Source organism: Chamaea fasciata, unplaced genomic scaffold (assembly GCF_029207755.1).
Source record: "Chamaea fasciata isolate MVZ Bird 193981 ecotype frontalis unplaced genomic scaffold, bChaFas1.0.hap1 SCAF_8, whole genome shotgun sequence".
In the NCBI taxonomy this organism is placed as follows: domain Eukaryota; kingdom Metazoa; phylum Chordata; class Aves; order Passeriformes; family Sylviidae; genus Chamaea; species Chamaea fasciata.
Genome location: NW_027094093.1, coordinates 30,386,806 through 30,407,467, shown reverse-complemented (window position 1 = coordinate 30,407,467; position 20,662 = coordinate 30,386,806).

Genomic DNA, 20,662 nt, shown 5'->3' with positions numbered 1-20,662 from the left:
GCTGGACTGCTGGGGCCGCAGCCAAGCGCCACAGGGCGGGCGGCTCTGCCGCAGCCGGTGTCTGCTGCCCCGGCCCCAGGCGCTCCCGGGAGCCGAGTCGCTGCGGGAAAGTGCAGTGTTGGTGTTCACACGGAAGAGCATTGCAGATGGGGGTCCCACGACACCCCGCATTTTACACAGCGGAGGAGGGCCGGGCGGGCTGGGTGCCCGGAGCAGCGGCGCTTCCCGGCCGGCCGCAGGCACCTGCTCCGGCTGGAGCCGCTCTCCTGCCCGCGGCCGAGTCCTGGGGCTGCGGGAAGGGCAATTCCGGGCGTTTTCTCATTCTGACGTATCCGAAACCCCCCCATTTATCCCCTCCCCAAATCGGCGGCCGGGTGGCGGTGGGTCCGGGGAGGCCGCGGGGCCCCGCGCAATGCTCCGCGCCTCTCCGCTGGGCCGGGCCGCGTCACGTGCAGCCGCTTATGTATCCTATATGTGCCCGGGTGCGGGCCCCAAATACACCTATAGCTCTGCCTGTGTATGTCGGTGTCTCGGCGGCTCCTTGCGGGCTAAGCTGCGGTGCCGGCAGCAGAGAGGCTCCCCCGCCTCGCCCCGCCGAGCTGCACCGGCTGGGTGCTCTTCCCTCCCCGGGAGCAGCCCCGGGAAAGCGGCCAGGCCCGTGGCTCCGCTTTCAGGAGGCGACCGGCACCGGGAATCGAAGGAGACATCTCTGGGTGTCCGTCAGCTGTTCCCCGGGTGCCCGGGAGGCGTGTGTGTGCCCGCACCTCCGAGGCACGTTCGGTTATTTTCTGTACCGGAGAAACATTACCGAATTGTTACCTCCAGCCACACAATAATCCCCTAAAATAATAGCTGGCAGAACACAATCAGCCCTGGAATCAAGAGCTTCATCCGCAATTAAATGAATGTTAAACCCCCCCCCCTCCCCCGCATTCACAATATCATATCATTTACTCGCACCAAAATTGGGTTTATTTATATTTAAGTTAGCAAAATTGAAATCTTTATCCCAAAAGCGAGCGTGGGTACTTAATTAAATTCTAATTAGGACACTATCAATATCCCATTTAGCCACGTAGCCTTTGTGAGCCGCGGTCCCTTTCAGAGCTGTAAATGGGGGCTCGCTGCCTTATCTCTCCTGCAAGAGACGCCTTGAGAAGGGCTGCAAAAGATAATTTATAGGTTTTAATTACTCTTCATTCCGCCTGATCAGCTTGGCGTTCATCACAGGACGGCGAATAAAACCTGGTCAAAAGCACTGTCACTATTCCCTGGCAAGACGCTTAATCAAAGTAAGCAGGGCCATATTACACGCTGCGAGCTTCTTCACGTAATTTCCCAGCTGCTGATAAAGCTAGTTGAATAATGCTGCAGTCCTTCGGAGACACCATTTACAGAAATGACTTTATTGACGGCTTAACGTCGGTAATTCATTTTACCTTTCATGTATTGGGAGCCCGGATTTGTTACAGTAATAGGATGATAAATGTCCTGGCGGCCCTATAGCTTTTATTATTGAATACAATACACACACCCATCCTTAAATGTTCCAAAATTGGGTAACAAAAGGGAGAGAGAGAGAAATCGAAGCCTTTAACTATTTAATTTGCCTTCCTGAGCACGCCCGGGGGGGACGTGTGTCTATGTGCATGTGTGTGTGTGTATGTGTACGTGTATGTGTGTGTGTGAAGGGAGGGGGATTATTTCATCTGGAGTCCTCCCTTCTTCTAGAAACTGTTCTGGATAGTAAAGGCTTCTCTATAAATTGAGTAGGTTTGTGCACGGAGGGGGTGGGGGATCGGCTGGATGGATGAATGAGGAGGGGTTAAAGGAAAAGACGATGTATATTTTCAGGCTGGATATTTTTTCCATCGCGACCCTTCCTATCTAAATAGATAAATATTACTCCCCGGCTCGCAGGTAGTTACAGTAATCGGGGTAATATGTCTATACACAGTGGCTTAAGGACGGAAGCTTAAAAAAAAAAAAAAAAAAAAAAAAAAAAAAAAAAAAAAAGCGCCTTCTTAGGAAAAGTTCCCTCTGTAACTTGTGGGTGCTGCTGGGTTTCGGGGCGCCCGTCGGGGGGGCCGGGGCCCCGCGCACCTGCCGTGGCCAGGGGGGCCGCTCCCGCCTTGCCGTCGGCTCATCCAGAAGGGCCGGGGCACCGAGGGCTCCCCGGAAAGGGCTGCGGGGCCGGGGCAGTGCTGCCGCTCTCCTGCCCCTCGGAAGTGCCGCGGTGCCGTCTGAGTCTCTCGCAGGTTGGTGTCCCCACCGGCTCTCCGCGCTGGGGCTTGGGTCAGCCATCCCGGCTCGGGGCGGGAGAACATCCGGCCCGGGAGGCGGAGTGCAGCCCGGGGTTGGCGGAGCCGGGGAGCCGGGCTGGGACGCTCGGTGCCCGCCGTCGGGCTGTGCGGAGGGCGGCCGCGCTGCTCCCGCCGCACGATGCCAGCCCGCGGCGCCCGCAGTCACTTCGGAAACCGGGAGAAATAATTTCTCCGATTTCGTTCTATTTGCCTTTGTTTTGCGGTTTTTCTGGTTTGGGGTTTTTTTTGGTTTTGCTTTTTTTTTTTCTTCTTTCTTTTCTTCTCGTCTTTTCTTTTTCTTCTTTTTGAGAAAGGCCGTCGAAGGAAGTTATAAAATTGATAATAAAAATAAAGTTAAAATTAGATCAAAAATCCTTTGCATTTTTGTATTCTCGGCGCCCTTATAGGAAGAAGGAAGTATAGAAACGTGGTTAATATACACTGTGGTAATCCTATTTCTACGTCTAGATCAGATCTCATTGGGGCCTTTGCTGAAGGACATAAATGAGTTGTTCTAATACAATAGATTTCATCCTTCCTACAGGGACTGGCTGACCAGAGGTTTTGTTAAAAGTGAATACGAATAGATTTCTGCTACAAGTGCAGCATTATTATTATGAGCTGTAAGGTCAGACTATACATTCCGGGTCCCCAAAGCCTATAGACCCTGGGAAAGGCGCGGGATATACCACGTCATTGTACCTGACAGTCTCTTCAATAGACTAATTCAATTATCGCTTGGGGATTCAGTCTTCATTGAAAGCAATAATAGCGGTGTAATTCGTTGGTAAATAGGTATTGGAAGCAGCTCCGCTCGAAACTTTTTTCGGGGCACAGGTTATCTCTGAGAGTCGAAATCTCTCCTGGTAGCAAGGCGGGGAGCGGGGAGAGAGGAAGGGACGTTTTTTGTGAAGAGGAGGGCCAGGCTGCGGGGGGACCTCGGCGCGGCCGGCCGGAGCTGCAGCTCCGCATCCCGGCCCGGGCGGGCAGCGCGGCCGCCCCGCTCCCCCGAGATGTTCCCGGGGAGCCGGGGTCGTTGTGCCCTGGTGTCCTGGTGCAGAGTTATGAATCAATTACCATCCAGGACCACCCCCACCCCAGCAATGCAGCCCGGCTCTCAAGTCACGGGGAACTGTAGCAAAGATTTAATTTTATTTACTTCATTGTCTGTCCTCCCTTCCCAAGTGGGATGGAGACAAAAACACCCTGCAGAAGTTGCTGAGGGGAGAAGACATAGATATCTTTCTTATTCTTAGCTGTATTATTGGTTCGTTTCTTTTCCTACAGGAAAAAAAAAAAAGAGAGAGAGAGAAAAAAAAAGGAAGAAAGAACGAAAAGATAAGACAAAAGAGAAAAGAAAACAGAAGAAGAAAAATGAAAAGAAAAAGAAAAATAAAGAAAAATTGATCAGGAGAAGGGGAAAAAAAACCAAACCAAAAAATACAAAAAAGGGGGGAAAGGAAATTAAAAGAGAAAGAAAGAGAGAAAGAAAGAAACCTCAAAAGGCTAAAAAATAGGAAGATGCATTTAAAAAAAAAGAAAAATAGAAGGAAAGTGAAGAAAAGAAGCAAGGGGGGGGGAAGGAATAAAAGGGAAAAAAAAAAGAAAAGAAAAGGAAAAATAAAGAAAATAAGATAAAAGAAGACAAAAAAGAGAAAAGAAGAGAAAATGAGAAAAGACGAGAAAAGGGACGAGACAGGAAAAGAATAGGGAAGAATAGGAAAGGAAAAAGAGGGAGGGAAAAGAAAAAAGAAAAAAAAGAAAAAATAAAAACAAAAAAAATAAAAGAAAATAATAGGGAAAAAAGAAAAGAAAAGAAAAGAAAAGAAAAGAAAAGAAAAGAAAAGAAAAGAAAAGAAAAGAAAAGAAAAGAAAAGAAAAGAAAAGAAAAGAAAAGAAAAGAAAAGAAAAGAAAAGAAAAGAAAAGAAAAGAAAAGAAAAGAAAAGAAAAGAAAAGAAAAGGAGAAAAGAAAACTCGCTGCTTTCCAGTGGCCTGGCTGCAAACCCCCTCCCATTTGTTTCCCAAGCCCCCTCCTGCCTCCCACCCACATCTGCAGCCCACCCTACCTCGCTGCGAGCAGCACAAGTCACCTGGATCGGCTGTCTTAAAAAGTCTCAGCTCCCGGAGATGTTCCTCGCTCGCGGGCCGGGGGAGGATCCGAGGAGGGCAGCGGCATCCTCTCGCCCGGCGAGCAGCTCCGGCGGCTGCCTCCGGCCCCGGCTGCTCCCTGACAATCTGGTTTGAGTTACAGTGGATGTTTCTGAGCTCTGCTTTACTCCACTTCGGGACAGATACCCCAGTCCCTTCGCTAAAGACGTTACCAATAGTTCTGAAAGTTCAGTGGAGGGTTTGGGGTCCGCACCCGCCTCTGCTCTGCCGGGCCGGTCCCGGTCCCGCCGTGCTCTTCGTCACCGGCACACCCGGTCGGGCTGGCTCGGACCCGTTTACATTTTAAAATATGTTTTCAATTTCCTCCAGCTCTTCCCACCTATGTCTCGCCCTGCTTCCCTCTCGGCTCCGGGAGCCGTGGAGCCCTGGGAAGACACGGGAAAACTTTCGCCGCCCGACCCTGCGGGAGGCGGCGGGGCCGGGGCGGCTCCGCGGGGCTCTGGCGGGGGTGTCCTCGCCAGGGTCAGGGGGGGGCTCCCTGCCCGGTCAGGGTGCCCGAGCCTCGCGTTGGGAACGACAGCCCCGAGATTTTCCCAGCTCTAGTGGGTGCAGGGCTGCCTCTCCGTGGTAGTAAAGCTTCTCCCTTCACTGAATTCGGGATATTTGGGTGACAAAAGGGCACACGCGGGACTGGCGCCCACGCCGTCCACCCGCTGCCCTGCCATGGCTGTAGGGACAGGGGCTGTCTGCGTCCAGCTCCACGCAGCCCCGCCGTGTCTCCCAGCCCTCCTGAACTCTCTGTGCGTGTATTTCCCTGCGGGGGGTTGCGGGTGCATTTGTGCAGCTGAACGCGCGTGCCGCGGGTGTGTGGGGGAATATTGCCTCGCACACACTCGTGTGCAAATGGCTGTAGCTCTTAGCTCAGAGGTTGCACACGGGCACGACCTCCCTCCACCACTACTTCCCGAGTTTCCCTTCTGCCCGAGGGCCGCCTCGAGGGGCTCCTCCTGCCACCCCCCCCCGCCCGTCCCCTGCCCGGGAGCAAAGGGTCCGCCGCCGCGGAAAGTTTGCTCAACTCTTGGCGTGGAAGAATGGTCCCTCACGGGGTCCTCTCCTCGGCTCTCAGGTGCACACCCCTCGCCAAGTGCCTGCCTGAAGGGATGGATGAGGTTCTCCTGCAAAGATCTGGTGTTCTTTAGGTTCTTTATCCCGAGGTCCAAACGACAGCACTGGTGTCGGGGGACATGAATGTCACCAGTTCTCCCCTTCCGGTCGGCAGGCAGCTCAAGGCTCTCTCCCTGTCGGTGCTTTGGAGAGGAGCCTCTCCACAATATTTCTCTCCCCCTTCTGTCACTTCACACCGCCACGGCCGGGCCGTGGCTGCGAGACGGGCCCGGACCCGGGAGGCGACACCGGGTGGGAGGGTCCCGGCTTGCCCCGGGCCGGTGTGCAGGCACCGGGGAAGTTGAGAAGGAGAGAAAGGGGAGGTGGCGGGGGGCGAGGGGGGGGGGGGGGGGGGGGGAAGAGAATCCTTTGTGTTTTTGTCATCCTTTGTTCCGGAACTAACTTGACCAGTGTGGCTGGGAAGCAGCACCATTTCGATTGGAAAAAGCAGGGGAGAGGGGTGTTCTTTTGATCCTCTTCGGGGAAATGATGTTCGAGGAGGTGGTTGGAGGCGCTGACACCGGCGCTGGGCTCTCTCTGCAGCGGCTCAAAGCAAAATTTCGTTGAGGGCACTATTTCTGCCTTGCCTGGGAACTTTGGGCTTTAGTAATCCGTGTGGCCCCTACGAGTTGGGTTTGCTCCTCTCTGCTCATCCGTTCCCAGGGAGAGAAAACAGTGTGTGTAGTGCTAAAATGCGGCAAAACAAAATAATCAGCTTTTAAAGTACGTGTTGGCTTGGGGGTGGGGGACAGGGAAAGGGGCAGAGAGTAAAGCAAAATAATTCTATTGCCTGCAGAAATGATGCAATGTTACTGCTGCCCAGTGGCAGTAACCGGAATTGGGTCATTTTAGGGACAAACGCCGGCAAAATTCAAGTCACGTCCACTTTTGATATAAGGATGTGTCCTCTTTAAAAATTGTTATGCAAAAGACTCTCGTACGTGATCTTCTTGCGATAAAAAGCAGCAAGCCAAATATTGGAGCCCGAGTCAATAATGTATGAACAGATTAAGCAACCTTTCTCCCAAGCAATTATTTCAGCAATTGAAAATCTCGCTCGCTCCAAATTTCAATAATAATAATAATAACAATAATAGCAAAAGTAAATAAAACCCAGTGCAAGTGAGATGGTCTCCTGCTCCTTAGCCCTTGCTCGGGAAGAGTGGATGGAATTTTTTTTTTTTTTTCCCTAGCCGGGAAGAGTAGCCGAGAAGGTATTTAAACCAACAGCAGCTTGAAAATCATAACAATTCATAATAATCTGCGGGTCGCGCGAGTAAACAGGCATATCGCTGGGCCACTGGCCTGCGGGGTTTATTTGTCTTTAAAGCTCGGGGTAAATTAAGTTTCCGGCTGTGTAATTTTAACAAAAGGTGATAGAAAACGCACGGGGGGTGTAATAGATGGTGGCACCGGGGATCAGAGGGGGGAATGGGTTTAATGCTGATTTATGTGCCGAGGACCGGGGCGCGACGTCACAGCCGCGGGAGCAACGCGAGCATCTCCGCGGGTGCGGGGGCTCCGCGGGGGCGGCCGGGCTCAGCGGGGCCCCGGGCACGGCTTGTGGAGGAGCCGCTGCCGGGAGGCGGCTTGTCCTGGATGGAGACTGCTGCCCTGCGTGGGGAGGCACACGCGTCCCTCCTGGCGGAGGTCGCCAGGAGATCACGAATTTATCAAAATAAATTCAGCTGCAGGAGAAGGGCCGCGGGTGCTGCCAGGAGGTCTGGCAGCAGGGAGGTGGGGGCAGAAGGCAGAGATCTGGGATGGGTTTCCCCGAGCATCCTTGTGGCTAAAGTCGCCGCAAAACTTGGAGAGAGAAATTTCCCCAGTTTTACACTTCACGTCCCCTGCCCACACTGCCGGCCACGCAGCGGGCAGATTGCCTTTGCCAGCCTCTCTCTGGCTCCACCACAAAAACCTGCCCTCATCTTCACCGGCTCTGATCTTGGTCTTGTATTTGGTCGATGGTGCAGTGGCAATAACCAGCCATTCATTTCGGTTACAAAAGCAGAGAGCAAGTCAAAAGCAAGGAAATTGAACTTTCTGGTGTAGATGGGGGTTTCCACCCTCTAGGAGAAACCGTGACCAGGTTTCAGGGGACGGATGGGACTCTGGACCCGTTTGAGGGCTGTGTGAGAGGAAGATGAAAATATTATTTGGGAACGATTCCTCACGGTGCATCTGAGTGAAGAGGTCGTGTGGGAGCACAGAGATGTTGGAGCACCCAGCCCCACTGACCTGCTCCAGCTAAGACCTTTTTCCAAGATGTGCCAGAGTACAATAGAAATTCTCGCTAGCATGGCACTTCACCTGCACACCCAGCCCTGCAGCCAAATCCCACATCCCTCTCCAGACAGCAGCCTTACATTCCTGAGCTAGACAAATGATGAAAAAGTTCCAGTTACCGTCTAATGAAAGGCCTCCATCTCCCTTCCCCCAGAGGTTTCCGATGCACATATAATTAGCTCTCAATATTTCATGAATATGGGGTTCTACTAATTCCTTTTCACTCAGGAGATTTCGCATTCGCCGTTTTACCCTCTCTGTCATTTTGCACAAAGCCGTGGCTGTGGGAAGGGTGGTTGCGGGTTGGGGTGGGTTCTTTTAGCTGGATACACAACATCCTTCAGTCGCCTGAGGCCTCAGCCCAGACATCATGGGAGACACAGATCTCAAATGAAGGACCACAGCTTTTTTTTTAATGCAGGAAATTAAATGTGCTGTGGGATTTTGGTCCTTTGGGGCAAGCTTTTTTTTTTTTTTTTTTTTTTTTTTTTTTGCATGGGTAGCAATTCAGGAGCAGGTCTTCTGCTTCTGAGTTACAGCATGCTTTGGAGGGAAATTAGTACTTTCTGACCAAAAAAAGCAGTAATCTACCAGGAGGCAGAAGTCAAGCTAAATGTCATCAAGAAATGTCCCGTTAAATCTTAGTGATCTTCCACAATAACGGCTTCAAATTGTCTAAATACTACTCAAGTGTATTAGTAAGGACAACTCCAAGTTCTCACTCTATACAATGAAGGGGAAGACTTTGTCAGCATCATCTTTTATTTTTTTTTTTCTTTTTCATCTAGTCATGCCAGAGATATTGACAACATTTTTTTTTTTTTCTGCTCAGTCCAAATGCATGTGCCTCGAGTTAGGTGATATAATGATAGTTCAGTCCTGGAGGAGTTTTCCCAAACACACTGCAAGAACAAAGTTTGGTCCTCTAGTTAAAGCAGGTTTAGACTAATGGACTTTTCACCACATCCCTCAGTGCTAAGTACTGGCATTTGCAATGCAGTGGATGAGTTTCTCTAAAGGCAACCCCCAAACAGAAACAGCTCATTAAAAATCCCATTATCCCCATAACTCGCTTATTATTAGTTTAAATGACTGTCTTATGATTTGTAAGAGGGAAAACAAATCCTAAAACAAATTATACTTATAATCACTGAGCCTGGTGGGCAATGGATTTTATTTGCCACGCATTTTTAGTTGGATGTTAAAGAGGTTTTTTAGTTTACAATAATTGCTGTCTCTCTATGTGGTCCATTGAAGGATAGCTTTGTTTTCTCACATTAAACTTTGTGAGTCACTAGTTACTGTGCTTTGCCTATTTCTTAATAACAACTTTACACTTACATGGGCCTTTTCCACCCTGCAATTCTATAGTTGTTTACTAGGAAGCCAAGAGGAGCTGGTGAAAGGAAGAGGAGTTCCCAGAGTGACTGACATGGATGCAGGATCAGAACCTGCAGGCATTCTGCTGAGCTCTGAGTCACGTTCAACAGGATATTTCCCTGTGTCAGAGAGTTCATTCCCATCATGTCTGTCTGTGGGTGTGCTGCAGTGGGATTTTGTCTGTGCTCATCAATCCCTGGGGGTGAGGGTGTAAGTAGAGAAACCCCAGAGGAGTTGGCAAGTTTGGGGGTTATAAACCCAGGCCAATGCTGCCTACAGGAAACATCTCAGAAGCTGAAATTACCTCCTTTAGCTCTCTGGGGAGTGATCTGAAGCAGAAGCAGGACTCTAAGGGAGGGATTATTCAGCACTGCTCTGGGCTGAGACAGCCAGTGCTGAGATCCCATCAGCTGCAGGCTCTGCTGCAAGGGATCCAAACCCATGCAGACACAAAGCAGTGTAAGGTGTGCAAAAAACACGTGGCAGAAGGGCTCCCAGAGAGGACTGTCCCCATTTTTACTGTTTTCTGCTGCACTGTGATAGTTTAATCTGGTTTCCAATGTGCACTCTTTGCTGTTTGTCCCACAACTTCAGAAGTAAATACAGTTTTTGATCCAACAGTGATTTACAGATCCACAGTTCTCATCCATCCTTTAAGGAAGTGCCATATGTGCAACCTCACAGGCCAAATTCTCACCTGGAGTAAACTGTTGTGGAGAGGGACTTTCAGTGAGTGGGGCTGCCCCTGCCCTGCTGCTCTCAGTACAGGCTCAGAGCAGCGCATACCCCAGGGCTCAGGGCTCACTGCAGATGGAAACAGCCTGGCCCCTTTTCTGGGGTTATTAATGCCTTTTTTTTCCAAATGCTGGTTTCCAGAGACATCTTGTGGCTCTCACCAGCTATCACAGCTGAGCTGCTCCAAATCCCAGCATGCTGCCCTTTCTGCAGGGTTGGACAGCTGAAAGCTGCTTCTCAGGCTGCTGGCTGTTTGCACCCAGAGTGAGGTTTATTTTTTTTTTTTTTTTTTTTAGCCCTCGATGTGTATTTTTCAACATTGTGTGACTGCCTCTCACATAGAGCTCAGGTTAGGTTATGGATGTAAGCACCAGGGCTGCGGGAGAGATCTCTGCAGAGGTGCCACTGGTGTGAGAGCCCTCCCAGACTGGTGTTGCCACAGCAGATCAGTGTTTGCTCCCAAGGCAGCACCCAGAACTGGTACCTCAGCAGCTAATGAAGTCCAAGGTTGTTTGGTTGCTGGGTTTGGGTTTTGTTTTTTTTTGTTTTTTTTTTTTTTCATCATTTCATTTGATGACAATGCTACACAGAGAAATACAAAGCAAAAGCACTTTTGAGAGAAGCAGAGGAAGGACAGTGTTGGCACATGGCAGAAGCTGGGGGATGGTTTGAATCCCTGTGTACTGCAGGCAGGAGGGCCCTCTCCAGCCCTTGCAGCAAAGATTTCCAGGAGCAGTTTCTCCACTGAAGTAGGAGTGATGAACCCCACAGGGGTGTGAAAAACGATCTTTTTCAGAAAAGGGATGGTAAGAAGCAAATATGAAGATTAAATCCCATGGCTGTGTAGGTCCCATGCATCGACATGCTGACTGCACAGACAGTGATGTGAAAGCACAGTCCTCTCAGACTGCAGTCAACAAGGACTGTTGGGCTTTTAAAATATTTTCTAAAGTAATGAATTAGCAGTAATTATTCAGAAGATAAAGAAAGGTCATTTAAACCACCCAGTGTCAGCATATCTCTCCTTGTAAACCTCTTGTTTAGACAACATTTTGTCTTCCAGGGTGGCTTGTTCCAGCAAGCATGGGCAGCCCTGCACCCCTGAGCACATGCAGTGCTGCCAGCCAGCTTCTCACTCATGGCCACAGAGCACAGGAGGGAGCAGCCAGGTTCAGGCAAGGAGATGAAGGCTGTTCCTCACGCCTCAGGCACACCAGGATTGCTGTGGTGCCACACTACGCAGGATCTGTCTGTCCAACACCCAATTAATCCTCCTCCCTTTCCACGGGGAGACAGCAGCTACAGTGTCTGAGCCAGCAGATTGCTTGTCTCCATCCAGCCAGGGATTCCCTTCCTATTGCACAAAGGAAGCTTCATAGATGAGGGTGATGTCAAATGTGTATCCCATGGTCACACTGACTCTTTTTGGGCCCAAGCCATCTATGCAATCTATACTTTCCCGCTGGTGTATAATTTTCTTGGCACTTTCCTTGCAACAGGTGGACTGCAAAATAAGGAAACACAATGTGACTGCTTCACTCTTGACTAAGGAGAAAGATTTACTGCGGAAGACACATTGCTTACAGTTTTATGGAGATTTCTTATCTAAAGCCATGTAACACCCTATGGCGGGGGGCCACAATGTTGAGAAAGTCTCAGAACATCCAAACAAATGTTTTCAAGCACGAAAGGAGCCAAGTTACCACGTCTGTGCACAACATCAGGATGCTGGGCTGGGAACTGTAGCTGAGATCACATGGTGCTCTAACCCTGCTTCGCCTGTCTGGTGTCCAAGGAACCTTGTGTAATTCATCCAGCCGTGGAGGAGAGAACATACCACAGATGAAAAATTACTTCCCACGTGCCCAGGACAATGTGTCAATGTGCTGGCTGTGCTGACTCAGACAGCTTGCTGTGCTCTGTCCTTGAGCTAATCATCAGTGTCTCCATCCAAGAGGTGGCCAAGCCCATGACACAGCCTCTCACACCCACGAGAGGCCAGGACACAGAACCCTTCACCCATTGCTGTGAGCAGGTCCACACCGGATATGATAATGTCTCCTGGCCTCCTACAGATGTAAGGCACCCCATGAAGAGGACAGAGAGAGAGAGCTGCTGTCTCTGCCTTGCTGCTTGAGGTGGTTTTCTTGCGCGGGTTTGTAATTTGGTGCAATGTCCACAGTGAGAACGAGCCCCTCTGTCACAGACACTGCTAAGCATCAAGCATGCCATGAGTTACAACTACTAAACAGCAAGGCAACACTAATAAATCTTAATCTGAAGGCTGATAAACTGTAAAACACAACATAAAATATGATGCATGGGTTGGTGTTGAGAGTCCAAGCCTCTGATCTCTTCCCACGGGTGCAAATTCTGGCTGATTTTTACAGATGGAGTTCAAAGTGGGCCAGCTGCTGTCACCCAGGCTAAAGCCAGCCTCATGACTCTTATCTATGTAATTCCTGGTTATTAATAACTTTTATAGCTGATACGTGGGACTGAATGGTGTGTGCTTTTTCAGTGAGGATAAACCATTCAATCACGTAAAGCATCGCCTAAGACGTTGCTAGATGAATCATTTAGGTTGATTGAGGGCTGTGTAAGTGATACATTAAAGATGTGCCAAGCAACATTCCTTGATGGGGAAAATTATGTGTTTTCTGGCAGATTCATAAGCTAAGGAACTCATCTGTTGGTTGTTAAGGAGATTATTGTCTGGTATGTGTGTATATACAAGGGAGCGGGAATACTAGTCAGTCCATTTTAATAGATATCCAAAATAACTTTGGTTTGCTGAAATGAAACTGTCAGCCCAGTGTGATGCTGGGTAAACTTTCGACTCATCATATCAAAGTGATTCTTTCAGTAATTCTTATGCTAAGGAAGAATTTGGTCCATGGGTTTGAGAGACAGCATCTGTGTGGGACATGACCAGCAGAGTGGACTCAGTGAATGCAGTTCCCTTTTAATGTCAAGAGAATGGCTTGCTAGGACCACTGAAAGAATGGACAAATATTTCTGTAACTCTAGCAAACTTCAGGATGATGTAAAAAGTGCAACCAGTTCAATTCTTCTTATTTTGATCCATACATTAAAAAAAATCCTATCAACAATCCTCTTTCATTTAAGGTGGTCCATGCTTAAAACTGACTTAACTAGGAGGAAAGAATTCTTTTAACCTCGCAAGAAACTTTTGGTGCCTAGGATGCCATCCCACGCCAAATCATAATGCCTCCAGTTCTACAGCCACTCTTTCAGGGAGATGTCCAACTGCGTTGGTAGGGCTGAGCACATGATCAGGCAGGGGACAATGTCCAACCCTACACTGCCACCAAAACAGCATCTTCCCAGAACTGGTGGCTGCTTGCCATCCACCAACACTCACGTCAATAAGAAACGAGAAAAAGCATGCTCAAAGAATGTATTTTGCAATATCTACATGTTTAAAACATTGCTTTTCTTTTCATTTTGCCAAAAATCAAGTGTGTGTCCCAGCCCCTTGAACTCCCACACTCTCAGCTGGAGTTCAGTATGGTCTTAGTTTGGATTGCCATTCAGTTCTTCAGGCTATCTTTTAAAAATTTGCTTCAGTTTATGTAGTTTGTGCAGATCTATGTCTCTGAATCTGAATTTCATGTTAGAAACATGAAGACAGCACTGCAAATGGCAGTGTGCTGTACAGTCTGAACTTTGCATCATCACTTTCAAAGCAGAGTTATTTAGTGTCTCATGATCTGTTTTGTAGGATTTCCAAGTTTATAGTTGGTGCTTTTCCATGTCTTCATTACAAACTGTAATTTTATCATCCTTCAGTCACTGCTTAGTTTCTGTCCTGTATCCTCCATCCATAGGATCACAGCACTTTTCTGCAAGCCTCCTCCCATCAGTTCAAAAAGTATGGGAAACCCCATTTCAGCATGTTTCTCCCTAATATTTTGCTTCCCTGCTTTACTCTGCTCCTGCCCAATGTTCAGCCAATGATGGAAGGGGCTGTCCTCTGCTCTGTTCTCCACAGAGAGGAGAGAGACAATAATTAATATTAGCTGTATGTCATGGACAAAACTAGCTCATGAGGAGCCCAGAGAGCTTGCAGATGGGGAGCTTATGGTCACATCAGTCAGGTGAACAAGCAAATGAGAGAGGCAGGCGCTTAAGCCCATTTACTCAGCAGCTTGGTGCTCCACAGAACTTGAGTACTTTGGCTGTCTCTCTGTGTGCTTTATAAGGTTATTGTGACCATTACATATCTCACCTTCACATCACCCATAATGGCTTTGAGAGATGTTTAAAGTGAACTTCAAAGAAAGGTTAGAGTTGCTTAAAGCTGTTGAGGGAACTTTAATATCCAGTAGCTTGGGCAAGGTTTAATCCACAGGGAAGCGTGTTAGGGTCCAACTCCCAGAGTGGGCTGCAAACTGTTTGCCTTGGCCTGCAAGCGTGGGCATGGCTGGATACTGCTCTGATGGGAAAACCAGTCCTGGTATGGATGCAGCTTTGGCCACTGAAGGAATATTTTTCTGGCTTATACTATCAAGAGGATGCAAGGTGCAGGTAACATTAGGTCAGTCTGGGCAAGAGGTTCTGCCAGCTGCAGGTGGACAAGGTTTAGGTGGTGGCTATTTCTTTATGATAGTGTAAGTATAAACATACTGATTAAAGGCTGCATGTTTGAAAAGCTATGACTACCTGAATAGCTTCCCAAGCAATACTAGGTGCTTTTCCACCATTATGAGGGTGATGATGCTGACACCCTCTCCCCAAACCTCTCTTCTCAGCAGAATACAGACCAAAGAACACCCAAGTCCAATTAAACATATCAACTGTCCAGTAAAGAAATTAGTTCTACACTCTCAGCTAGTCTCCGAGGAGCCTGAGCTCCTCAGCTGGCTGAACCAGATAATATCTTTCAGCTACTTGTTGGGAGCTCGCATTCCTCGGGAAAGCTATGATAAACCCGGCACTTAACAAGGCTCACAAACCAACTAAACAGCTGTGGGAGACATTTGGTGCATTCGACAGTAAAGACAGGAATGCTTTGAAGACCGGGCTTGTAAGGCAGAGCTCTGTCAGGCAGCTCCGGAGCAGCCCCGGCGAGCGGCTGGGGCGTATGGAGCGAGCTCAGCCTTTATGACTCCGCAGCCCGGCAAGTGCCCTCCCGGCCGGCGTGGCCGTGATTTATCCACCCCACACCCCCGGGCTGCTCTGCTGGTCTCGCTCCCTGCATTTTCCAGGGCTCTGTTTCACATTAACTCATCAGCAGGTTGCAAAGTTAGCGAGCCTGGAGAAAAGCTTTTTAAGAGAGACCCTGCAGATCGTCATCTCTTTGCTGCAGAAGGGAGCTGGAAGGGAGGAGGGTCGCCTCCTGCTCCTTGCAGCCATCGGTTCCTCCACTCAGCAGATGTGAATAGTCTTCGCTCCTTGGCACACGAGGAAGAAGTGCAGGAGCAAAAGAGACTCTGAGCTAGTCAAAGTCACCCATGGCTTTATACTTTTATAAATTGTTCCTCTTGCTTGAAGAGTGCTGGAGAGCACTGTAGAAAATGCAGCCCTGAGGGTACCTGGCATCTGCCTGGATCTGTTATAGTCAGTGTATGCAGAGGAAAAAAAAAATAATATATATATATATATATATAAATTTTCTTCTTTTTTTTTTTTTTTTTTTACAAGATACAATATTATGTCACCTTTCCTCAAAGAAGAAAAGAAAAAAAGACTGAAGTTTCTTCATCATAACACAGGGCAGGAAGATGCTGCATTCCTACTCATGTTTCCTCCACCTTGCCCAGTTTCCCCTTCTGCCAGGAGGTGCTGAGGATTTTCTGTCCCCTTGGCCATTAAGCATGTGCCAGGGAGGTCACAGCACTGGACCTGGGAATGGAGAGGTCAGGTTCAAGTTATCCTCATACAGATGCTCTCAGAGACTGAAGAATTTCTGGATCTTTGACAAAAATATCGACTTTACTCTGAGTTGTTACCCCTAAAAGGAGATCACAGAATCACAGAACCATTTGAGTTGGAAAGGACTTTTAAAGGTCATCTAGTCCAACCCCCTGCAATGAGCAGGGACATCTTCAACTAGATCAGGTTGCTCAGAGCCCAGTCCAACTTGACCTTGAATGTTTCCAGGCATGGGACATCCACCACCTCTCTAGAACACCTTCACCTTACTACAGATGATGGGTTATTTCACAGAGCCAATTGGCAATCACTGTGACTTAGAAATACCTGGGTTTTTTCCTGAAGACCAGTATCTACTCACAGCACTAACTGAGGATTCACAAATGGACACATTTCTTTTGCTTGCAGAACATGCCCTCAGTAAAGCCCACATCACCTTTGAGATCCTTTCTCACACAACCAGCAAAGGAGAAGGTACTGGCTAGCTGTGTAACACCTCAGTGAAATCTATAGTGATGTTTTGAATTTTCATGGTAGATATTTAGCTATCCGAAGCAGGATTTTTACCATACCTTTTAGGGCCTGTCTGGAAGAAGAGGCAGAGCACACGCTTGTGTATCTCCTGCAATGAATGCTAGCCAGGACTCGAGGGGAGCTCACACTGCAGCCGGTGCCGGGTGTCCCCGCAGCCCGGGGAAAGGCTCCGGAGCGCACCACAAGGTGGGGATGCTGCAATGCTGAATGGCAGCGGCTCGGAGCCGGGCTAATCGCATCCATCTCTGTCCAAGATGAAGTTTCTAACAGCCAAAAGCTAATATTAAATAAGGGAAGGTATACTAAGCAAGGTGTACTTAGCCCTGCAGAGCTTACTTCGGGTCCCAGCAAGTTACCCCACATTGTATCTCCTACATAACCCAGCATTAAATGTTTTAGAAAACGTTGGTGCATGTGCGGTTTGGTTGTGGAGTCCCCAGAGTCTTTTCTATCGCCTGGAGAGCCAGCACTGAGGCTGCTTCTGAGGCTGGGGTGAGCCTGCAAGACACAGCAATGCTGTGGAGAGAGGGGAAATCTGATGAGCCTCTTTTTTTTTCATGCAAGAGCAAGGTGACACCGCTGTTAAAGAACGGCGATGCATTTCAAGTAATTAAGGGAGCCTCTTTCTCTAGACTCAGCTGGGCTGGAAAACTCAGTGCTTTGTGCTCCCACTCAGTATTACGTGTTTTCCAGAGGCAGAGGCCACAGTGAGAGCAATTCCTGCACAGAGGCAGTGGATAACGGTTCCTTAAAAACTTCACAAGACAAGTTTTAGAGCCCAGCCTTGCAGGGCAGTGTGCAGTGGGCAGAGGCACTCTCTTCCTGCACACTGACCACCTCCTCCTGCTCCAAAACTCCTGCTGCCAGGGGTGCCAGCCAAAGTGTGGCAGGCTCAGGGCTGTGCCTGTGAGTTGTGCTGACAGCACAACTGCCATCCTGCTCTGCCTGCACCCCACAGGCTCCTGAACATTTCAGTCTGAGTGAGAGTGATCCTTCCCACCAGCTGGGAATGGGGCATCTGGCACAATGAATATGGGCAAACAATAGCTGTGATACTTCTTGGAGTTAACAAAGTATTTGACTGGCTAGAAACGAGAACTGGAATCTTGATTATAGTCTTCAAATATGCAAGAGGCTTTTATGAAGAGGGCAGCAGTCAATTGCTTACCATAGCTACCAAGGGGGGGACAAAAAAGGAATGAGCTGAACATTTAGGAACAGAGCTTCTTAGTAAGCATGTGGGAGAAAAATATATCCTTTCTGGCTGTGAAGGTAATTATGAATTAGGATAGGTTATCCATGGAGGGCTTGGAGTCTCTGAGTTTTAAGAGCACATAGCATAAACATAGGTCAGGAATAATCGAAAGACCCTCCCAGACCAATACTTTTTGCCTTTGTGCTTTTAGCATTTCCCTCCTGCAGGTCTTGCTTTTACATCCCCAGGGATGAAGCTGTCAGGGAGAGATTCTCTGTGTCTAGGGAGAGTTTTCCCCAGTCATCACCCATCTAGATGTGGTTCTTGTAGATTTTCTGACACCATTAGAGGTGTCTCTGCCTCTTCATTCAATTCTATTAGTTCCTACATTGCCTTAACCCTTTCCCATTTTGATTCCCAGGAGCCCCCTCTGCTCTGGACATCCCAGCTCGTTGTCCCTCTGCCTGCAGGAGCAGTCTCAGGTTTTGTATGAAGTGTTTTACCTCTGTACAGAGCCACCTCTTGCTGCACTAGGAGTGGGTGGGGGAAAGCTTTAAGTCTTGATCATGTTTAGTGAGGCTAGCAGGGACTTTGCACAACATGTGGAATGGCCTTTTCTAAAGCCTCAGTTCAGCAGCAACCTTGGACATCTCAGAAAAGATGTGTGGGTAAACATGAGCCCACAGCTCTGCTTAATCAACACTGATTTAATTTCAGTATTAAAGCAGGGTCAGAAGCAGTGAAAACAGCCCCTCAAATCAGGCTTCACGGAGGAGCTGGGCACCCCAGAGTCATGGGGACAGCAGCACCCTGGGGCAACTAGCTGGGACTGCTTGGTCAGAGGAAGTAGATGGCAAATGCCAGCATGAGTTCATTGAAAAAAAAGAAATATGCCAAGAAACAGCAAATACCTGGAAGTAACATCCAGTCATTTCAGGGAATCTCTAAGCTGAGAATGAGTGTAGGCTCAGAAAATAGTTGAGAAACATAATAAATATGTTCTTTTATCTCTTTTTCCTGCTCTTTCCTAGGCATTCACTTTTCTGGCAAACCTCAATCAGGGCAGTGGGCTAAGTAGAGCTTTAGACCATTTGAGCCAGTGTGTTCACTCATACACTGCAGTCAAAGGAGGGGATGAATTGGACTGAATATGGCTTAGAAAATTACAGGATTTGTTCTTCTAAATAAGTAGGTTTTCTTCCCACAGCTCCTGCTGAGAGGTAGGTGTTTCAACCTTCTGACCCTATCTTTGTTTAGTTGTCTTTCAGGGACTCTAGGACATGGTCCACAGATTCAGAGGCTGAAGCCTGTACCAAAAGAAGGTGGAGGAGTTCTGCAATGATTTACTACTGTCCCTGGCCATTTTTAACCCAAATGAAGAGCTGGCAGCTGATATTTGACAGAAGAGGAAGGCAGTGCTCTGCTTAGACGAAGTAAATGGAGTCACAGCTTGGCCACAGCAAGAACAAGTGAAATGGATGAATGAGGAAAGGTCATTAATATTTTCACAGGGAGAAAGTGTCCAGAGTTCTGGGGGTTTTATTTTTGGGACATAACAGAAAAGTTACCCTCAAACAGCAAGGAAGAAATTCAGTTCTACATGCAATTTTATCTCCATGGTGCTGAGGAGATGAAGGTGCTCATCTGTGGCTGCTTTATCTTTGGCGCTGTCCATCCCCAGATGAAGAATCATGTGCAGCAGATTATTCTTTATCTCTCTATTCTTTCTCTCACTTGTGTGGTATGAAACACTACAGTCATGGATGGAATTAATGTCTTTGCAGGAGCTGGAATTTCTTTTCTATGCTGCTGTAAAGATATCCCAGGCAATTCATATAGATCAGAAAAATCAAAGGTTCTTTTTCAGCTGAAATTTCTGCTCAGGAGGGGATCCTATGGGCTCATCCAAAGAAAGGACACCCTCAATCCTGCTCAGGTTGTGGAGCACTGGCAGACCTAGCTCCACCTTCCTGAAAGTATCCCCATCCTGGGAAGTCTTGTCCTTCCCAAGGACAGGTGTTTCCATGAGTGGCCACAGTGCTGCAGCTTACCACCCTCAGAGACTTGGGGCTTGTATAGACCCAAACAGCTCATTTTTCACCAGCCCTGGGGCTATCCCACTGTGAGCAAATCTCTGGAGAAACCTGATAGGAGAGGCAGGACTTTGCTTCTGGCTTGATCAGATGCTGAGGGCAGAACAAACCTGCCTGTGTAATGGCCGCTGCAGGGATCTTGTCATTATTATAGAAGCTCAGTTATTGCTCCCGTGCTCAGAGCTGCCATATGGATGTTTTATTGTCAAATGCACAGAAAATCAATAATGGAAATGTATGAGCACTGCCCACTGGCACAAAGCAGAGCATGAATTGGTGGAACTTCCTTGCAGCTGGGCTGACCAAGAAACCAGGGGGCACACAGTGTGTTTCCTGAGCTTCCTCCTTGTGTCCAGACAGCACCAGCAGGTGGATGAGTGTCAGCACCAGCCCTGCAGCAAAAACACTGCTCAAAAATTTGTCATTTTCACTAGAATGTCCACCATACCTCTATGTCTAACATGGTCAGGTCCACCTTGGCTTTGTGGCTTCAAGCAGGGAAAATCCAAGCCCATGGATGTTTCCATCCTCTGTGTTGAGCTGCTCCACCCTGGGCTGGAGGTGCATCAAGAAAAAGCCACAGCTTCAAGCCATAAACCCAGAGCAGGTTGCAGCATGGCTGCTGTGTTTCACAGAGAAAGAGATAAACAGCTGGTAAAAAGCCATGGCAAGTTCAGCTCTCCTTCGGCTCAGACAGAGTGGGACAGAGCTAAGCCACAGTCAGAGACTGCTCTGGCCAGTGCTTTGAAAGATGTCTGGGTTTAACATGTGCCTGTGTCTGAGTTTGACCAAAAGGATACAAAATGGCAAGTCTGAAGACTTTGCATCAAGGCAAATGTTTGAAAACAAGTCCAAGTTGTCACCTATGGCCAAAAGCTGTCACCAATGGCCAAAAGCTGTCTCCTTGTTTAGACAGAGAGTCATCGCAAGGGAGGAGTTACACAATGAACTCACCTGGGTTTGG